We start from the raw sequence: 13,876 nt of genomic DNA, 5'->3' as shown, positions 1-13,876 counted from the left end.
TAATAATAATAATAATAATAATAATAATAATAATAATAATAATAATAATAATAATAATAATAATAATAATAATGATGATTTTGTACTCCATGTTATTACCTTGATGAGCACGTGATTTCAACATTGTTGGTGTCTCTCCAATGCTGCAGGTTGCAAAGCTTCCATCTATCTCAATCTTGAGCTACTCTCTTCCAGAGTTTAGTAGGTATTTACTAACCGATGATAATTTTGACAGTGAAAATGTTGTGTGTTGATTAATTATGAGGTTATGACTAATTTCGATGTTTTATTTTACCTTGTTTCAGGTAAGTTGAGTGAGACGGAATTAATTCACACTAGAATGATATTGGACAAGAGGATTGAATGGTAAGTAAAATAAATGTAAAATTAGACAGACTGCACTAGGTTGCACTCTGCACTATTAAAAGCGCTAGTTTCGCAATTTGATTTCAGTCCAGAGCAAACTTTACCCTAAACAGATAAGGTTCGTTCCCGGAACGGCTGGCTTTCTCCTATCCTGTCCTCTCTTCGATTTCTCTTGTGATTGGGTGGAAGAGCTCCTTTTGGAGAATCCTGCCACATTAAATAAAGCCAAAAAAAAAAAAAAAATCTTAACGATAAGTCCTTGATTGTGGGATACAGTTCCTTCTTTCAAACCTCTTCTAAGTAATATTAAACTAGGGACCTCAAAACGTGTTCTGGCACTAAAAACTGACCATCGAAAATTTCACCCGATTACATTCGTAGAGAAGCTTAGCCCATCCTTTGGGGCTGTTTGCCCATACACCTAAGCCTCAGATGGGGCTTTTTGTGGCTGTCCGAGTACTTTGGGGTTGTATGACTTGGGAGATATTTACATTACTTTCCTTCCTAGGATAGGGAAAGTAAAAAAGGTTTTAAACCAGGAACTTAATTCGTTCAATCTCGTTTCTCGGACGTTATTCAACATTTCCCAGATCAGCAATAGAGAGATCCTATGTGAACCTTTTCTGGTTCTGGTACAGAATCATGTATAATTTATCACACATCAAATCTAACTCGCTTCTTCCCACACGAGAATTAGAGATTCGTCTGAGATACAATAGATCTTTTTTTTTGCCAAGAATATAAAAATGGGATTTTTTTTTCTTTAACCTAAGAATATAAAAACAGAATTTTTTAGCTAATAATTTAAAAATCGGAATAAAATATGTTGTGAGATCAATTGTCTTCATGTTCGAAGAAGGGTAGCTTTCTTGCTTCCTGATTATGGAACCAAGACAGATGTATTCTGGTTCTGTGAGAGATCAGACTAATATTGTCTAGAAAAAATAATCAAAGCTGATGCATTATTCAATGAAGAAATAGAACTATCAAGTCGTTTGCAGTGGAGAAGGTTGGAAATGATCGGCAGTAGACTTCCTGTAAATAGAATAGAATAGAATAGAATATACCTTGTTTATCCTGCCCGAATAGGACTGAAAAGTCCCTTTACCCCAGCAGTCTAAAAAAGGTCTCGTATATTTGATGGGTTAAAGAGTAATACATACAACTAACAATTCAGTAAAAAGACCTTGCTTAACTTGAAAAAAAAAAGGGTAAATGTAAATTAATAGGTGGTAGTAGAGAATGACAGTAAAATAAAATACAACAGGTAAAGATAGGTAGTATGTGTACATTTGAGGAATATCACGAGGAATCAGTCAATCAGCAACGCTATGAACTGCTAGAATGTATCCTGCAGGGAAAGATTGGCAAAAGAGCTCCTGGTAAAAAAATCTTCTGTCTAGCCAAACTGAGAATCTGGCCACTCAGGGTCTCAGGTGTAAGGACAAACAGCCCTAAAGGATGGGTTAAGCTTATTATACGAATCTGAGAACCTAGTTCAAATTAAAAGGCAGACGCGTTACTCTCCAAGCTAACTAGACTGTGGCGGTGTGGCCTAGGGGAAATTCATGAGAGCGGGTTTGAGAAAGAGACCAATACACGAAAAGGCCACTCCGAGGCTTAGGTGATAGGGGCAAACAGCCCTAAAGAATTGGTATTATAAAAAAAAACTTGACCCCGCCGGGAATCGAACCCGGGTCTCCCGCGTGCAAGGCGAGCGCAGTGACCACTACGCCATGGGAGCTGACAAAGAATTGGTATTGGTAAAGGTAGGGCCATCGGCTTTAATAAACGCCCTTGGTCACTGCGACCTGGTTAGATCTTTTGTGATATGCCCTAAAGAATGCGTTAAGCTTCTACGAATCTGAGGAAGAGACTCTGTCATAGGCCGCATTGAGTCAGTCACTCACGCTTGGAGTGTCTGTCAGTCTTAGGTCTTTCAGACCGCCGCGCCAGAACGTGTGTGGCGGAAAAGACTTTCCACTTTTAAGTATCCCAGACGGACTGAAGACTGGAAACTTTTTCCGCTGCAGACACTCCGACTGTCTGTCTGTCCGACAGCCGCAGTGAATGGTCCGCCCTACAGTTTGAATTTCAATCAATCTTTTTTGTTTTTAACAAATTAACGGGGTATACCCATGTTTATTTTTACAAATACGAATTCTAGAATATATAATATTATAAAATGTGTTAGGGGATCTTAGATTCTCCTGAGTAAATATTGTGGTTACTAGCGGGGTTCGCCACTGCGGTCTCCGCATTACAAAACAACTACCTCGACTACAAGACTACAAAACTACCTGGCTTTGTTTCAAGCTCTGGGAGAAAGTTTGCAGTCTCTATTACCCGTCTACTACACCTGTCTCTCTCTCTCTGTCTCTCTCTCTCTCTCTCTCTCTCATACAGGATGACGAGTACAAATGAGCATGTCGTGCCTGTTAGATTGGGCATGCCAATTTTCGACTGCCTGCCGAAATGTCAACTGCCGTTTCCAAACGTTTCCGGATTGGGGAAAGGTCATTTCCTTTATGATGTAATGTGATCTGGAGAGTTGCATTTGAACTGGAACAATTGCTACTTTGGACTCGTGTGGTCTATATTTTAGCATGCCACCGTAGTATGTCCCTCATCGAATGAGCGACAAGACACAATACATACATCTAACTGCTGATGCTGGGTCAACACAAGAGAGCTTCAGAAATGGAAAGTAGCTTGTTGAAATTCCTCCCTATTAGCAATTTCATATGAATAAATCCGGATTTTCAATTTTTCAAGGGGAGTGCAGCATCCGACTATTCCGAGCTATGTATAATAGCTATTTCGCTTCCAATGTCCGGAGGCCTTAGTCTTTGACACACATTTACGAACAAATCCATGACACGTAGAATCATCCTGTATACTTTGACATGCAGCATTTAATGCAACATGTATGCAGGTCGGAATGATGCAGGCATGTCAAACATGCGCGGTTGATTCCACAGAATGTATGTAACATTCTGAACCCAAACCGTTGGTGTGTAAAATGATTGCCATTAGAAATTTACGCAGCCTAGTTAGTTTGGAGGTTAGCGCGCCTGCCTTGTAAGCGCTGGGTCGTGGGTTGAGTTCCCGCCTGGGGCGGATTTTATCTGTTTAGGATTTCGTTCTCGGAACGGATCTGTTTGGGATTTCGTTATTGCACTCTATGAAACTTCTTGAAAAAAGAAAGAAAAAAGTCTAAAAAAAAAAAGATTAATTCTAACCCTCTCATATTCTCACAATTAGATAAACCTAAATCCTAAATGATACGAACAAAATTATGAATGCAAATCAAGTCGGTAAACAAATTGCAAGGATTGATCGGAATTACCAGTAGGATAGGTAATTAAATGATTACATAAACGATAATTACATAAACAATTAATACATAATTGTCAAAGAGTCATTGACTTCAATATCTATTAAAGAAAACAAATAGTGGAGCATGGGGAAACAGTTTTTTGATTTCCATCGAAAGTTTTCAATACTCATTGAAAAGTATGGGAAGAATCTGGGAAAATGAAGCTTCTAAGTCCCCCGAAGGAGCCTCGACCCAAATGGGGCCGGTCGAACTGGGCCCCCTATAAAACCGCTCTGACATCACCGGAGCCCCGACCCGGGGCGAATAGGGCCGGTTGAACTGAGCTCCCCTTCAGGACCCCTGTAAAACCGCTCTGACATCACCGCCACGATTGAGTGCATCTGTGTAATGGCAATACTAAATAGTAATAATACTTGGTAACTCAGTATTGAATAATGATTTGAATGAATTCATTAATATCCATGATCTACGATTTCTTCACCAATGTTCCACATGACACATGACCTCATAGCTTTCAACAGTTCCACTTTGCACAACAGGATCTTCCAAAGCTAATGAGCTGGGTAGAAGAGTTCAATGAACAAGTTCGAGAATTTCTTGTTATGAATCCTTGAAAATCTGACGTACTTACTTACTATTTGCGTTGTAATCTGACTTACCAACAATTTGCGTTTGTTGAATATTCATCCTGAGCCAGGCTCACACGCTACTACTTACACATCACAGGTATCCCAATTTGGTCTTCCAACCTAGTCTTTCGAAAGACCTTTGCGTGTTTAAACCATATTTACTCAAATTTCACTCGTTTAGATGCAAAATTTTGCGCAAATATCGCGTACAATCTGTTGAAAGGCCTCATTGGGAGACATTTCATAGAGTGTAGTGGCATTACTTGCGTTGTAGCCACCGGGGATAACTCATGGACCTACCTTTAATTTCCATCTTAGGATTTGTAATTCTTAATTTGCTTCAATGATAACCAAATTGTCAGATAAAATAATAAAGGAATTTGTTTGTAATTCATGTTTCTTTTCTTTTTCGTTTCAGGTAAGTTCAACTCCTCATTTCTTCAAATGTTGCTCTTTATTTCAACTTTCCGAGAATTCGCGAGGTCCGGAACACGATAAAAAGTGGTAAGTCAAAAGTCACCTCTTGGTAATACAGGCAGATAATGGAAATTCCTTTAGGGAACAGTTTCCTAGCGACATTGGAAGCGTAGACGTGTGAATTTCAGTAGCGTTTTGTCACCTGTAAGACCAAATCTATGAAAATAATAGAGACCCTCTATAGACTCTATATCATTTTCATAGGTTTAGTTTTGTAGCCGACTACGAGCCACTTAAAGGTAGATTAAAGTTAGAGACTGAAGGTAGAAACACACCACTATCAAAAGTCGAGCGTCTGCGCGTCCAATTCTAATGTGAGACAAATCTGTATCAATGTTCCTAGCAAACCTGCAAACCAAACGTCAGTCCATGTCGTCACACAGTGTCAGCAATACTTTGTCAAACAGAACACTAACCTAATTATATAGCTCAGAGATTAGACATACCACAATAGACAATGGCATAGCGCTACACAACCAGTGTATAATGGGCAATATCCTCCTTGCTGACTGCACGCACATCCTAGAAGTGTTTCATTCATTCGGTTGTGATGGAGACTCATTAAAATAACGCCAGGGTTCAATGAATTTCTAAATGGCATAATGAAATGAGTTTAAATGCCATAATGAAAAAAAAAATGAGTTTAAAATGGCACAATGCAGTGATTTCCCCTATTTCTCCTCTCTGCCAGCCGTTCCGAGAACGAACCTTATCTGTTTCGAATAATGTTCGCCCCGGGCGGGAATGGAACCCGCGACCCAGCGGATACAAGGCAGGCGTGCTACCGTCCAAGGCTGACATGAATCTTTGAAGGAAATTCCGAGTGTCCCTTGTTGACTAGCTTCGGCTTTATTGCGACAAGGGGATTTACACTACTAAATACGCCTATTGGATTATTTGCTCATCGTGTGTACGTACATATTTATACCCAAAACTTACACCCATATTTATGAACGAAATGCTGGCTCTTAAGTTCGTGCCAAGCATAGTCTCAAGGCATTTGATTGGTCAATTTTGACTTGAGACTGATCTAAGAACGATCATTCTTGTTCATAAATACGAGTGTGAGTGTGGGTGGTGAGCATTCGTAGAAGCTTAACCCGTCCTTTATCCTTTAGGGCTGTTTGCGCTTACACCTAAGCCTCTGAGTGGGCTTTATGAATGGAGTTAAGCTGGACAGGCATACAAATCAGTTGATTAAAAATTTGGAAAAGTGAGAACTTCTACAATAACTTGTGCGCACCACAAGAAACTCACACGACGCGACGGACATTGAGGTAATTTCTTGACCCCGCCGGGAATCGAACCCGGGTCTCCCGCGTGCAAGGCGAGCGCAGTGGCCACTACGCCATGGGAGCTGACGAACTTCTACAATACCTTGTGCGCACCACAAGAAACTCACACGACGCGACGGACATTGAGGTTTTACTTTCGAAATCTCCCCCCAGGAATTCAAGAGATGGTCGAGGAAATGTATGTTAGTATTGTTAGTCATACAAGCGGACCGATTAGAAAAACAATGGATCAAGTGAAGGTCTGTGTAGAAGAATGTGTATTGTTTTCAGATTCGGTTTTAACTCAGTGAAGTGGTCTTCGTGGACACAGGGGGAGCGACGCTTGACTGCAGCACCTTTAAAACTGGGTTAGCCAGCCTAGTTAGCTTAGTTGGTAGTGTTTGTTTTCAGATTCGGTTTTAACTCAGTGAAGTGGTCTTCGTGGACACAGGGGGAGCGACGCTTGACTGCAGCACCTTTAAAACTGGGCTAGTAAATGGTTTTTACGTGCACTCCCGAAGGACCCATGAAAGCCAGCCTAGTTCATAAATAGTTGTTCATAAATAGTTTCAATTATTTAGGGGTAGATAGGTAAGTATACTTAAGTAGGTACTTAGGTACTCATTGAATGTGTTCGTACCTACCAAAGCTTACACAGACACAAAACTTAAGTAGCAATTACCTATTACGAGACAATACACCTGTGAATGCCTACACAGTACCTACTGCTTGGTAATTAGGTATACTTAATTACTATTTGATGTAATATCATAATTATGATAATATTTATCATGCTTCATGAATTTATTATGTCAATACGAAGTAGGATCCCGAACTTGTGAAGTGGTGGTCAAAATATCATAAATCAAAATCATGAATTATTTGTGGAAAAGCACAAAAGGTACTTTTCACAACTTTTGTGGATATCACAACACCTTTCAGATTCGGTTTTAACTCAGTGAAGTGGTCTTCGTGGACACAGGGGGAGCGACGCTTGACTGCAGCACCTTTAAAACTGGGTTAGTAAATGGTTTTTACGTGCACTCCCGAAGGACCCATGAAAGCCAGCCTAGTTAGCTTGGTTGGTAGCGCGTCTGTCTTGTAGGCGCTGGGTCGCGGATTTGATTTCCGCTCGGGGCGGATTTTATCCGGAACGGATAATGTTCGTTCTCGGAACGGCTGGCTTTCTACTTCTCTCTTCGAATTCGGAACGATAGTACCTTCACAGTTACAGTTACCTCTATCAAACCTTTTTAAAAAAGCTCGGGTGAAACGCGGAATATCTTTCGATTACGTCCTTTAGTTTTCCTCACATATATTATGATCCACCCTAATCTAGGATAGTATGTCTCGTTCTGTGCACATGTAGCATAGCCTAAAACCTAAAATGCCTTCTACGGCCATTGTAGATACCGTTTTGGAACCAATAACTATACCTACGCCACTAACTGGTTAATACATATTTATAAATATAATATTTTCAAACAAGAACTATTCTACTTCGTATTAGGATTTGGTCCAGTGAGCAGTATTGTGTATAGAGGTTCTCTTCTATGTACAGAGAGGTTCTATATTCTCGTAATTGGATACACTTGTTCCACATCCTCTAATGAGTCTGTACTCATCTTCAGTGTTGAATTTAGAACCATCAGTGTGGAATTTAGAATCTTTCATATTAATTCTTAGCACTGTTAATATCAATATTTTGGCAAAAATACCTATTTATTATTTTATTTAATAAATAGGTTTGATTGACGGAACTGTAACTGTTAAGGTCTTATCGTCCCGAAATCGAAGAGAGAAGGAAGGCAGGACATGGCTCAGTTCAATTTTTTTCAATCAATCAAAAACATGATGAGTCATTCCAGAACTTCTATGCGACACTTCGGAGATTAGCCAAGGATTGTGAGTTTGGGGAGCAAGAAGAAAATATCGTGAAGTCGAGAATAATATTAGGACTGAAGGACAGAGAGCTACAACAGAGGTTATTACAAAATGCAGATGACCGGCTTGACGATATAGTTAACCATTGTAAATGTGCAGAGGAGGCTATGAGCAACCAGCAGCAAAGATAAAAAAAACAAAGAAAAAGATGAAGTCTCGAGAATTCTAGGCAAAACCAAAACCTACCCATCAAAGGCCACCTCAACAAAACATAGTCTAAATCGGCATGATTACCTTGACGGTAATATTACTTGTGGTGGCGTGTGCACATTCGTACAATACTTGTCATTCAAAAGAGTTACACATTTCTGTTGGGTTAAATCAAAATCCCGCTTTTAAAAATAATTAGTACCAATTTTCACCACTGTGGTGGCAGCACCTCCTGAGGGCTTTTTGTTTTGATTTGGAATGTTTTGAAAAAAATTTATTTATTTATTTATTTATTAAAAATCCCAGATGGGATAGTTTACAATACAATTCAGTAAAATACAATTAAGTGAATTTGGAGCTTATAATATAACTAAAATTACCTATGTAGTCAAGGTACTGACTACCTAGCTAGATATTACATTTTAATCTTTTTATGATTTCCCCTATATTCATGCTAATGTCCAAGTTGTTGTACATATTATTGAAGTTGGACATTGCGATTTCAAGTGGGGTTGTTAATCTATTTTTGGGGATACTTAAGATTTTTTTACAAGCTATCTGACGTAAAAGTACGTGCTTTTTGCATTTATAGAGGATGATGAGCAATCTAGGTAACTGTTGGGTATCAAAACATACTAGTCTTTTATTAGGTACTAGTATTCGTCATTAGGTAGCCGAGCTAAGAACCTAATTATAACTTGATAACTGTTATTAAAGCTATAAAATCGCTATTTATAAATTAATAACTTCGATCAGTGGCGGACTTTTCGTGAAATACCTAGGGCAGTATATTGCTTAACTAACATTTTATAGAATAGAATACTAACTGGAGGACGTTAAACAAGGAGTATACCAGCCTGACATTTCCTTGCTAAAGAAACAGCAAAGGTTGAGTTAGTTAGCTTAGTTGGTAGTGCGTCTGCCTTGTATGCGCGGGTTCGATTTCCGCCCGGGGCGGATTTTATCCTGATGGGATAATGTTCGTTCTCGGAACGGCTGGCTTTTTCCTATCCTGTCTTCCTTCTCTCTTCGATTTCGGGACGATAAGACCATAGCAGTTACAGTTCCCTCTATCAAACCTCTTCAAGAAAGCTCCCCTTGTGTTCACCCTGTCTACAAAAGTGACAGAGCTCGGCATGTGCTGTTTGCCAATTTAGGATAACTCGTACAAGGCTGTTTCCGAGTTACCTAGTTTTTCACTCGAGCTTTGAGTTCGACTTGTAATTAGCATAAGAAATAAATCACAACAATATGAAACTTGATGCCCATGAGTCGTCGAGTGTGACTCAGTATTTCAGGTGTTAACGAGGTGGACTGGCTCACGGTCCAAAAAAGAACTTTGATTACTGTCTGAATGTGAAATCTTTAAATTAATTTTTATATCCACTAAACTTACCGAAGCCATCAAGATATTAAGACCTAGGTAAGGTACTATTTAGGATTCTGACGGGCACCTACCTATTTAATTATTCTAACAAACTGACAAGTCTGATAAATATACAATCAAAATACCTAGGTATTTGGTATTTGACAATTCAAAAACGTTATTATCATACTATCGAAGGAGTATAATTTGGGTATTAAGAAATATCTAATAATACTGCAGTAATCCCATGATCTCACATCTATGATAGATTGTTGGGCATGGATTTTATTAATTCATCTTTCAGTTAATTGATTACCCGAACTAAAAATTCTCATAGGTAATCAACTAATTATCTACCTTGGTAGATGTTTTATTTAATAAGATTTGTTAGGTAATCCTTCTCTCAAAAGTTATTAGGTAATCCTTCTCTCATTAGGTAATCCTTCTCTCAAAAGTTATTATTTATTTATTAGCTATTTTTTATATATGTAAAATTTAAAATTGTAATAAATCAAATCAAATCAAATCAAATCAAATCAAAATCTCTGTCTCTTCCTTTTATATGTAAAATTTAAAATTGTAATAAATCAAATCAAATCAAATCAAATCAAATCAAAATCTCTGTCTCTTCCTTTTTTCGCCATCTCTCTCTCTCTCTCTCTCTAGTCTCTCTCTCTGTCCATTTCTTCCTCTAACTCTCTCTCTTTCTTTCCCTAGCTACGAGTACCTATCTATCTCCGTTTATCCCTCTCTCCCCTCGATTCCTTTTTCTTTCCCTCCCTCCCACTCTGTAAATCCATTTATTCCTCTCTCTGTCTCTCTCTCTCCCTTTTCCTTTTTTCCTTCTCCCTCCATCTCTAACTTCCTCTCCTTCTCCTCTGTCTCTATTGAAATATGGACGTCGAGGGATATCCATATTTCAATACGTCCATACTGAGATACACATGATTCAGCCAAGCCATTGTATACGTATAGATTTGTACCAGCATATTGTATAGATTTGTACCAGCTTACCACCCACAAGACTATCTCAAACAGAAGATGTGCTTTAAGATTGGTGATTGTGAGCAGAAATCAGTTTGGTACTCAGTGATGATCTCATCTTCAGGTCTGAGGGGTCAAGAGGTGTATTCGTAGCTGATTAGTTGCGAACCGAATGTTCAATAGCATGCCAGGTAGAAATATAGTGACTTTGATTTTTTTTAGGAGGATGAGGAGGACGAGAAGGAGGAGGAAGAAGAGGAGGAGGAGAAGGAAGAAGAGGAGGAGAAGGAGGAGGAGTAAGAGGAGAAGGAGGAGGAGGAAGAGGTTTGATAGAGAAAACTGTAACTGCTGAGGTCTTGGGCTTGTCTTACATTGGAAATGTTTTATTGGGGTCAAGTGGATTGGAACACATCATATGCCTTCAGGCACAGTCCATTTGTCAAGGGTCTAACTTTTCCTTGCCCTTGGGCTCAATTTAATTTCAAGGCGCCTGCGAAACCAAACCTATGAAAATGATAAAAAGAGGGTCTCCTCTTCGTTCTTGTACGCAAGTAGAATCGATAGGTATTGATAGATCGTTTTGTACGCAAGTAGAATCGATAGGTATTGATTTTTTTTTCTTCTTCATCTGATTCATGAAAGAAAAACACCCACAACCTACAGACAGTGCTAAGGCTGTGAGACACAGACAAGAGGCTGTTGTATAACCCATTAGGCTGTGGCGCTGTATGAAACTTTTTTTTAAGAGGTTTAATAGGGGGAACTGTAACTGCTAAGGTCTTACTGTCTCGAAAATATTCGAAATCGAAGAAGGAAGCTAGCCATTCCGAGAACAAACATTATCAGCTCAGGATAAAATCCGCCCTGGGTGGGAATCGAACACTCGAACTAGAGCTTACATGGCAGACGCTTGAGAGCCAATATTTGAAATATGGCCCTTGATATTCGACTAGGAAATTTACCTGATAGCAAAATATGGCAAATATCGGTAAACAGATAACGAATTAAAACCTGACTGTTTTTTTTTTTTTTTTTCCTCACTTATTTTGAAGGCAATCCAGGTTGGTGTATTTTTGGAATTGCCTTAAATTGGTATGGTCAATGCTAATAACATATTCTATAGTTCTATGTGGACACATGAGCAAGCCTTGTTGGAAGTTTAGAACCAGAATTGCCTTATTTATAAATCGATACCTAGGTTGTTCTTTTTTCTTCTTCTTCTTCTTCTTCTTCTTCTTCTTTTTTTTTTTTAGGTTGTACAGGTAAACGAAGATGATAAAATGCCATGTGACGGTGGGGATTGAACCCAAGCCCTTCTGATTACTAGGCGATCGTCTTGACAACTATAGTGTACACCAAAGCAGGTTATACCTACAGGTAAACGAACTATAGTTGTAGGTACAGATAATAATATACCTACGTATATATAGGTACTATTATTATTACTACTCGGTAGATGTACATACTTGCAAATAATTAGGTAGGTTAGGTACATATCCAATATCCCTTCCTATGTAGGCCGTATTTATATGGGCGTCTAATCAGACTGCAATGACTGCATCAATTATTAGAATCGCTGACCGATTTTCCGAAAACCTCATCCGGAACCGAATTTCAAGTCCAACTTTCGAGTAAATCGGATCAGTAAATTGGTATAGTTCACCCAGCTTTTCATTTCATCGGATCGGTCAGTAGGTAAGTAGGCAAGTTTCACCAGCGAAAAATTTCTCATGTGAGAGTCAGTGAGTCACTGAGTCAGTCTGGGTTATACTTAGCTGGCGAGTTCAATGTTCGTTCTTTAGAGAGTTTTTGATGAACAAACTAAATACAGACAAACTAAATTGAAAAGAAGAACAAGAACACTAATACTCTAATATTAAATATTAATAATAAAAATAAAGAACACTAATAACTTAATTTACTTGTGTTCACAAGTAACTTTACAGAACACAAGTAACTTTACTTTACAGAATACAAAGAACAAAAGTAACTTTACTTGTCTTTTTCTTTCCAAGATGAATCTTCACAAAGTAACGTCAGAATCTATCAGTATGACAAACTACATTAATGTATCACGTGACGTGAGGACAGTGTGTTTTTTTCTAACTTAAGTCTTTTAAAACTTTGGCACCCCTAATTACTCATTTTTACTTTTTTTCTCTCAGTTTTTGTTGTTGTTGTTGTTGTTGGTGTAGTTGTTGTTGTTGTTGTTGTTGTTGTTGTTGTTGTTGTTGTTGTTGTTGTTGTTGTTGTAGCGGTGTAGCTGCATCAAAGAGGGTTGATGGTCTCTAGCCAAGATTACTTGGCCCGTCCCGAACCGCAGTTCTCTGTTCTCTCAGTTTTTTCTCAGTGTACCTTCCACAAACGAACTAGGCTGGCAATTTCTGGGTTCTATAACTAGATCTAGAATTCTAGACTAGAGCGATAGATCTTCTGAAAAACCACCGCCAAATGAGGCGCATACTAGAAGTGAAATGTTGTTGTTGTTGTTGTTGTTGTTGTTGTTGTTGTTGTTGTTGTTGTTGTTGTTGTTGTTGTTGTTGTTGTAGCTGCATCGAAGAGGGTTGATGGTCTCTAGCCAAGATTACTTGGCCCGTCCCGAACCGCAGTCGACCATCATGAGTTCTCTCGGTTTTTTCTCAGTGTACCATCCACAAACCAACTAGGCTGGCAATCTCTGGGTTCTATAAGTAGATCTAGAATTCTAGAGCGATAAATCTTCTGAAAAACCACCGCCAAATGAGGCGCATAGCGAGAAGTGAAAACACCATTACCTCATCCTCATCTCGTTACCTCATTGGTTGAACGGAAAGGTTAGGAGAGCAACCACAAAGTTCTATTGGATGACTGAGGTGAGAAACCTCTTCAATAAGGAATCTCCTATGTGTCTACTTACCTATTGGTACCTACTCTTATTACCTTTTGATATATCTGGGTGTGCCACTTACAGTTAGATAAGATCTAGATGCATTGTAGATATATATCCGCCCGGGGCGAATTTCATCCTGAACGGATAATGTTCGTTCTCGGAACGGCTGGCTTTCTCCTATCCTGTCTTCCTATTATCTTCGATTTCGGAACGGTAAGACCTTATGGCAGTTACAGTTCTCTATCAAACCTCTTTTTTTTTCAAAGTCGAGTTGTACCACCGTGGATTGTCTAAGGATTGAGTTCAATCCGAGATTGACCTGGGTATTAAGTATAGGGAAATCCTCGTTTCATCTCACTCCGGATTTGGTGAAACCCCACCATAAGTCTGCCCCTAGATCACTTTACAACTATTTTTTCCTACCATGCCCTAGATCACTTTACAACTATTTTTCCTACCATGCCATGTCCTACCATG

The sequence above is a fragment of the Diaphorina citri genome, unplaced genomic scaffold (genome assembly GCF_000475195.1).
Source record: "Diaphorina citri unplaced genomic scaffold, Diaci psyllid genome assembly version 1.1 scaffold469, whole genome shotgun sequence".
NCBI classification, from domain to species: Eukaryota; Metazoa; Arthropoda; class Insecta; order Hemiptera; family Psyllidae; genus Diaphorina; species Diaphorina citri.
The sequence above is the reverse complement of the archived record's forward strand: the minus strand, read 5'-3'. Positions refer to the sequence as shown.